The sequence below is a fragment of the Cygnus olor genome, chromosome 10 (genome assembly GCF_009769625.2).
Source record: "Cygnus olor isolate bCygOlo1 chromosome 10, bCygOlo1.pri.v2, whole genome shotgun sequence".
NCBI lineage: Eukaryota > Metazoa > Chordata > Aves > Anseriformes > Anatidae > Cygnus > Cygnus olor.
Genome location: NC_049178.1, coordinates 9981779 through 9990134, shown reverse-complemented (window position 1 = coordinate 9990134; position 8356 = coordinate 9981779).

The following is an 8356-nucleotide window of genomic DNA, read 5'->3' as shown; positions in this document are numbered from 1 at the left end:
CGTTTCATTTAAATAAAGGTCAGAGAGCTAAAAGCTGCGCAAGCCGCCACAATTCTGCTTTGCAAAACACCCAGCAAAAGGCACCCTTTGTCTGCGAAGGCAGGCTGACATTTCTGGAGACCAGCTGCAGCGGGGCTGGGAGCACAGGGTGTCCCTGGGGACACGCACCGTGCACAGCTCCCACCGCCGAGCACAGGCTTGGGGTGCAAATGCTTTCCACAGGGCCCGGGAACGCTGCTCGATCCAGAGGTCTGAGCATAGGTTCATGAAAGAGATTCAGAGGACAGGAGGTCTTTGGTTTCTCCTTGTACTAAAACACTAGCATGCATACAGTCTTCTATAAGAAATAACAATGTATGCTGGTTCTCACCGCTTAAAATACATCAGTCTCGCTCGGGTAACAGTTGAAGCCAAGCAGGGCTTCCTGTTGACAGTTTTCTGATTTATCTGGTTGGTGCCATAAGAATTATCTTAATTTCAAAACGCATTTTCTTATGCGTCTCTCACCATTCACAAGTGGTAACCTTCCTTGGGTTTTTAAAGATTTTAAGTCCAATCTCTTTGGGCTGAAGCTGGCCATGAGTGGTCAGCTCAGTAATTTACCCAAGAGACTGGCAGTTATGACTGGAGATTATCACTACATGCTACCAGTTTTAATCTGCGTTTGCAAGCCCAGGAGTACTACAAACAGCCCAGAGCTGGTCCAAGTTCCTGCCTGATTTACACCCCCAGCCACAGGGAGGTGGGAGCCGCAGAGCTCCCGTTGTGTGACAGCACGGTCCTTCCGAGCACTAGGGAAGTTCCCACAGGATCACGGAAGCATTAGGTTTCCTCAAGCCTTGCTTCTTGCTGCTCTTCTTTCCGTCCCTCTTAATTAGCCAGGGAGCAATTCCAGGCTACACGAGTCACTCAGACATCTCCTGCCTCCCTGCGATCAGCTTCCCCGATCCGGGTCATGCCTGTAATGAGAAGACGTTGACACCGAGCGTGGCTTGGCAGGGCTGTGTTGTTGCTCGGCTCTCAGTGCCCCTTTCATTCCTCGGCTGCCCTTGACTGCACGTGGCTCACGGTCACTTCCCTGCCACCAGCCTGCAGCAAGCCCTGCTCACAGACACGGGGCTGATCCTGGGGCTGCCCCACTTCACCGCTGGGGAACATCGCACCCCAAGCAATGGCTCGGGGCTATGGAGCCGAAGCCGCTGAGCTCCGCAGGCCCCGGGGAGCTGCTCACAGAGACAGCGGAGGTGTCTCTGGAGCCAGCAGGGATCTGCTCAGGCAGGCACTGGGAAAGGTGCCTGTCTCACACTGCCAAAACCATTCACAAAGTAAATAGGCAATAAACATCCTGCTTCCCTAAACACCCTCCTCTCCCTTGTGTGTGTGTGTATATCTATGTTCGCATTTTTAAAGAGCCGTTGAAAAGCACCAGACTGACAGTTTAAAGGAACAAGCACTTCCCTTTACTAACAGAACTCATACAATATAGGAAGCAGCAGAGAAAAATCCTCTTTGCTGGGCTGTGTTAAATACACGACCCAGAGGAAACACCCCTGAACATAAAGTTCATGCACGTTCATTTTTGTTGTCTCCTGGCCAAGGACCAAGGAACTGTTCCTTTTACAGGGAGCAGAGGAATGCTCTGAAGTTCCGTGGTTCAATATTACCTTTGCCAGGATGAGGGCTGCAAAATTTCATTATATAAATGAAAACTGAGACCCTGAATCAGAAGATGTAAGCCAAAAAAATTCAGTCACTTCTCACCAGATCAGCCCAGTTCCAACCCAAGACAGTTTTCCTCCCCACTGCACAATCCTCACACTCAGTCTTCAGCCTGTGGTCTGTGCCATTTTTGTTGTGCCTACATTAGTTCAAATTAATGCACATGGTTCTCATTATTTACTTGCAAAACATTTCATCAGATGCTGTGTCTGATTCAGTACACAAAAAGCCAGACCACTAAAGGAGGACAGCACTTAACTTAATAAGGAAGATGGGAAATGTCATGCTTTAAAGATGCCTTGCACGGAAATAGATTCCATGCTCTATCCTCAGTCCTGGCGGGGTCAAAAATAATAATATTAGGAGCATGGAGCTGGAAGGAGAAGGCTAGCGATGGGGGGATTTCTGTGCGTGGGCAGCAAAGCTGGTTGCCAGAGCCTCTGCAGCTCTGCTGCCGGCCTTGCCAAGCACCTTCTGTCACCCCTGAGCAGTTACAGGCTGAGTGCTGAGGCACAGGGGATAAACACCGCATAAACATGGCCAGGCTCTGTTTACCAGGGTTGAAGCTCTGCTCTGGGATTTCTCAAGAGCTGTGGGGATGAGGAGCTGACAGCCACTGCCTGATGAGCCAGGGCATGAGGGGTCACAGGTGATGGATCCGCGCTTTCCTGCAGGAGGCTGTGATTAACGGAATGTTTTTTTCTCCCCTCCAAGTTCCTTTTAACTGATTTGATCAGATCCAGGAACCACAAGCAAAAACATCTGTAGCTTATGGTTTACGGGCTCGGTTTGTTGGCTGTGCTGCAGGCGTGCGGGGAGGACACAGCAGTGCTGAAGCCGTGAGCAGCACCAGTGCCCAGCCAGGAAGAGCGGTCACCGAGCAGCGCAGCCCATCTGTATTCACCGGCCCAGCTGTGCCTCTCCATGTCCTGCAAAGCCTCAGGTGCCCTACGTGCGCCAGGGTCCTGCTGGGACCTGCTTGCACCCGGGAAAGCAGCAGAAGAGTGACCGGGAAAAGAGCTCTGAGCCAGGACTACGGGCAAACTGCTCCCTGCCCCTTCCCACAGGGATGTTCGCCCCCTTCAGAGATCTGGGTGTTACATAGATCCAGCTTGGGCTCCTGATAACAAAACACCAGCTACTGCCATGTCTCTCCTTCCCCAGCCTTTATCGGCCGTGTCTCCTGCGGCTGCACTTCTCCAGCAGGACTCTCTCTTCCCTAGTGAGCTGCTGGCACAGCAGAATTCCTCTGCGCTCTTGCAAGATAAAACCATTACTTGTCAAAAGACACCTGAGCAGAACAATATGTAGATAGCCCAAAGGTTAGGGCAGGCCAGAAGAATCTTTTTTCCTTGCAATTTTTCTATGTTTTCCTGCACGGCAAGGCAGTGCCTGCAGTCCCGTGGGTGCCACCTCCCCGGGGCTTGCAGCCCTGGCACAGGGTGGCATTGCCGGGGCTCTGCGCCGTGGGCGAGCTCAGCCGTTTCGGTGCAAGGTGGCCGTCCCAACAGGAAAGCACCGGTGGTTTTGGTTTCCTCTTCTCACTTCTCTGCTCAGGCAGCTCCGGCCCCCACTGTACGCCCTCCTGCAGCTTCGCTTTCTATTTCTGCTTTTCCTGAGCCTCCCTCAGACGTTTCTCAGTGAATAAATCCCTGCTCTCCTGCTCGTCTCTGCATCCCAGTGGGGACAGGCAGTGGCACAAGGGCCATCTCAGCACCCAGCCTGTGCCACGCCGAGTGGCTCTCTGCCCTCTGAGCATTCACCCTGCCATGGTCTCACCTCAGCAAAGACCAGCTCCCCAGGGTGCGGAGGAGCACAGCCGGGAGGTGAAGCTCCTTGGGGCAACATTTTGAGAACTTCCCACGCTGGCTGACACCAGGGTTTGGTCAATGTGCCACGCTCCCACCCCACCGCAGCTCCCCACGCAGACATCACCGTCACTGCTTGGAGGAGCTCAGCCATGCGGGTTATTTAGGGCAGGGAAAAGCCACTTTAGATAAAAATATCAATCAAAACGAGAGAGCTCGTCCTTCAGCTGCTGCCAGCTTGCCATCCACACCCTCCAATTACCATCTTCTCTGCAACTGCTCTGCACAGCCAGGTTTCACTCAGAGATGTGCCCCCCATATTCTGCTGTCCTTGTGTTTCTGCAGGACCAGGGTCCCAGCAGACCCCGTCTGAGGTGTTTGCGAGGCAGGAGGAGGTCAGAGCTGCAGATGTCCCTCACTGAGCCACCCCGGTGAAGAACCAGTTTTGCAGAGAACTTCTCGTCCCCATTCAAGCCCATTTAATGCTTGCAAGGTTCTGCACAAGTAAATCAACTGAGAGGAAGAAACGCTGGCAAAAATAGCGGTTCAGAGGAGACTGTCTGTATTTTACACATCACAGGGTGCCTTTGTGCAGCCAAGCCAGGAAGAAAAGGGCTTGTGACTCCTCGCTCATCGCTCTTGCTGCAGATGGGCCGAGCGCTACATGGCAGATCTGCTTCCTTGCAGAAATTCAGCGTGACTCCTGCTCATCGAGCTCGCTGGCAGCTCTGCTCCCTGCCAGCCAAACCTGCAGCGACCGAATAACCGCGAGGCTCGTGCCAAGGGCACACAGGCACTAACCTGCCACAGCAGGGACCAGAGCCCCTCTGTCCTCCTCATCCCTTTAGCCATCTGTCCCCAGAGGCAGCCCCCCAGTTTATCTCCCGTGGAGGAGCCTGGATGCATTTTTCCTCCTGTTATTTTCTCTTGCCCGCTCATCCATCAGCCTGCCCCAAAATGCAGCCATGGGGGAGGAAGCAGGACTGGCAATGCCAAGGGGTCAGGGCGAAGCAGCACTGATTGGAAATGTCATTTCTTGTGGATCCAGCCTGCCCATATCGCCCTCCCCGGCAGCTTCTCCTGCTGCTCCAGGGACTCTTCCTGCAGCTATTTTTGGTGCCGGGTTACATCACCGCCAGTCGAGCTGCTTTTAAACAGGAGCTGGCTGCGAACATCCAGGCATCAGCTACAGCAAGCCGCATTGCTGCCGTGACAGCAGCTGGGAGGCGACCAGGCTGCACCCACCAGGGAAGAAGAAGCAAGGAGCACCTCCGTGCTGCTGGTGCCCTGAGCAGCGCCCATCGAAAGAGCCTGGCTCCCCCTGGCACCGGGAGATGCTTTCCAGCAGCATCGCTATTGCCTGGCTGTGAGATACCAAGCAAGTTAATTAATCGTCTCCACTTCTCCTCTTTCCAAAGAGAGACTTGATGCTGACCTACTTCTTAGAGGGGAATTTGCAAAGAGCTTCGGTGCCCGTGACAAGTGGATGGCACTGCAAGTGCTGCTGCTGCCCATTCCCAGCACCCCGACCGACCACTGAGGGGCTGAAACAGCAGGGAGTGAATGCCAAATATCATGGCTGCAGGGCACATAACAGAGTGCTGCTCCTGCAAAAAGCTCACGATTTCCAGCCTGGCGAGAGGCTCTTGCTTTTGGGCGAGAGCAGTTCACGTGCTGGCCGGCCACGTGGCTCCGCTGTGAGCCGGCCACAGGCTTGCCATGTGCAGGGCAGCGAGCCCTCAGCGTGTCTGGCACTGTCACCGCCACCGCACTTCTCCCAGCCACCCCATCTTCCAGCCTCCCTTGCTAACTACAGAAAGCTGTGCAGGAGAGATCAGCAGAAAGGGGGAAATAGGGGGACCCCTGCATGGCCCCTCAGCAGCATCCCACGCGGCCCCCCCAGCCCCCTGCATCCCAGCCGGCCAAAATCCCTCCCCTGAGAGACTGCGCCCAGAACGAGGGCCAGAGCCCTTAAGGAGGAAATTCTGCATTAAATTCCTTCCTCCCGAGTCACTTGCAGAAAGGGAACAGCGTGTGCTCCCAGCACACAGATGACGTCTCGCTGGCTGCCCGCCGCTCCTGGCTGCTGTCGCTGCAGGGCCATGGCGGGGGGCTAGGGGACAAACATCTCCCCGGGGCCCCCCCACATCCCTGGTGGGCAGAGCATGCAGACGGTCACCGGAGAGCTGCACAGACCCCTCTCCCCTTCTCCTTCATCCTCTGGAGGAAAGCAAAGGCAGAGTCACGCTGCAGGTTGTACGTGAGCCCGGGGCAAGGCAGCGATTAGCAAGGGCTCAATGACCAAGCCTAGGATTAAGCAGAAGGACCAAAGCCTCATCCGGTGCAAACGGACACAGCTGTGCAGAGGCCACCAGCAACACGTTAATTCGTCCTCAATTCCTCCAGGGGAATAATGAAACAGTTAAAGCGACCCAAAGAAGTAGTTAATTTTGTATTTGCATTGAGCTGCTTAAAAAATAAACAGAGAGCAAGGCCAGGCGTGCCAGCAGCTGCCACTGACCTCAAAATAAAAGATGTTGTGGGCTGATCCAGAGCAGGGCAGGCTTGTGAGCAAAGTGAGGAAAGAATGTGGCAGCTTTGCCTGGCATGGAGCAAGCGCTGCTGCCCCCTTCTTGGTCCCAATCTGCCAGCAGGGGCATGACACTGGAGAAGTTATCCGAAAAAATATTCCCAGCGATTCTCTCTCATCTCAGAGATGAGGCAGACGTTGCCCTGATCTGGGCAATGCATGCAGGGATTATTCAAGCAAACTATCTGGGCCAAGGTTAATGAAAAAGCCTGCAAAATCCTGCTGGTCGCAGAATTCTGGTTCCCTCGCCGCGGGCGAACTGGCGTCATGGGGAGGTGCAAGGCCAGAGCCGGGCACGCACCTGGGCTCGCTTTGGGTTTCCCATCCTTGCGAAGGCGACAAGAGGCTTAGTTCCTCCCTGCCCATGAAGCACACAGAGCACCTCTGCTGAGAGCTGGGAGGGATTATTATTACTGTTATTATTATCATTATCCGTTACCTCCGTCATCCTGCAGGAACGAGCTCCGTGCTGCTCAGCAAGAGCTGGGGTCATCACAGAGCAAGCTCAGCTGGCACAGCCCTGCCCCAGTGGGCTCCTCTGCGGGAGCAGCTTCCAGCATCTCAGCCCTGACTTTAAAATCATTATGTCTCTGGTCATTAATGCAAGGAGCACCTAGACACCAGGGCACGGCAGTAATTGGGGCAAGAAGGTCTTTGCGAGTGTGCATGCGGACACCAGGAGTCGTCTGAGGGCAGCACTGGCTCTGGAAATTGGGCTATGAGTCATGCCCACACCTCTTTGCAGAGGTCCCCAGCTGCTTTCCCTGGGACAGTCCCCATCTTGGAGGTCCCAGGCTGCCTCTCCCTTCCGATGGCAGCTCTTTGACAGCTACTGGGTGGTGCTGTCACATTCCCCTCAATCTGCCAAGTGATCGATTCATTATGCACCAAAATTCATCCCGAACCTGTATGGGTTCACGGAGTTGGGCTCCTCAAGGTGGAAGCAGCTCCAGCACCCAACCTCTTCTGTCAGCAGCCTCCACCCCTCAGTAAGGCACAATTACTGTTTGCTTAAGAGCAAGGGTAATTAACCACGCAAATAGCTGCCAAGGAATGTCAGAGTCACAATGGTCCCTGTTACGGAGGAGATGGCACTAAATGGGGATCATTGTTCTTCTTGGCCCTAAAAATCTGCTGTTGGCACCCAGCACTGGAAAGCAAACCCGTAGAAGCCTCAGGGTGAAGATGCACAGGGCACGGGCTCCTGCTTGTCTCCTCCTGCGTGGCCACCCCAGTGCAGTGTCCCCTGAGGCCACCAAGAGCCTGTCACCGCACCGGCTGGCACCAGGGCTCAGGATGTTGCAGGAAGGGGTGGTGCGGGGACATTCAGACAGCAGCATCGGAGGGGGCTGTTGCCAAGAAATCGCCCAAAATAAGGCGAAGAGGAGGCAGCCCCAGACAGAGCCACTCGCCCACTGCCGCTCGAGTCCCTGCCAGGAGGCCATCCGCTCACGTCACACCTGGGAGGGGGACGGTGACAGCTGGGCCACGGCCATGGGGAGAAAAACCTATTTATAGTCCATATAATGAGCTACAACTGAGAGAAGATGACAGGGAAGGCGATGCATCAGCAGGGCAAGCGGGGCTGAGCTTTCCCACTAATGGGGCAGTTGTTTCACATAGAGCCATGGCCTGTGTCACTTCCAGCAGTGTCACTTCCAGCAAATGGCGGCTGACAGCCCTGGCCTGCCTCTGTGCCCAAATCACGGTGACCACCCCGCCACGGTGACCACCAGATCCTGCTCACCATCTCCGACCTTGCTGCAGGCAGCACGGGGAGCGCAGAGCACCCCTGTGACCCACTGTCACCCACGGTCCTGTGGGGACCACTCATGTCCTCACACCACCAAGGGCCACCAGCCGTCATGGCGGGGACACCTCTGCCCCAAATGAGGCCTACCCAAGTCTAGCTCCAGGGGAAAGCAGACCAGAGCTTGGCCCTGGCACCAGCCTGCAAGCTCCAGGGTTAAATGTTGGTGAGGGTCCCCTCCCCAACCTGGTGACTGTGCCACCAGGTCCCCTCCCCAGGAGCACAGGGCCCAGCAGCTCTGGCAGCCAGCAGCTCCCCGGGGTTATTTTTAGCTTCCTCGCTCAGCCTTTCGTTTTAAAGCTGCCCACGGGAAACATTTCTATTTTATCATGAAAACAACTGGTCTGCAAAAATACATTATAAGGACATCAAAGTGCTGGAATAAAAGGGGGAGGAGGGGAGAGGCCTGCTTGCAGCAGAGCTGGGGAG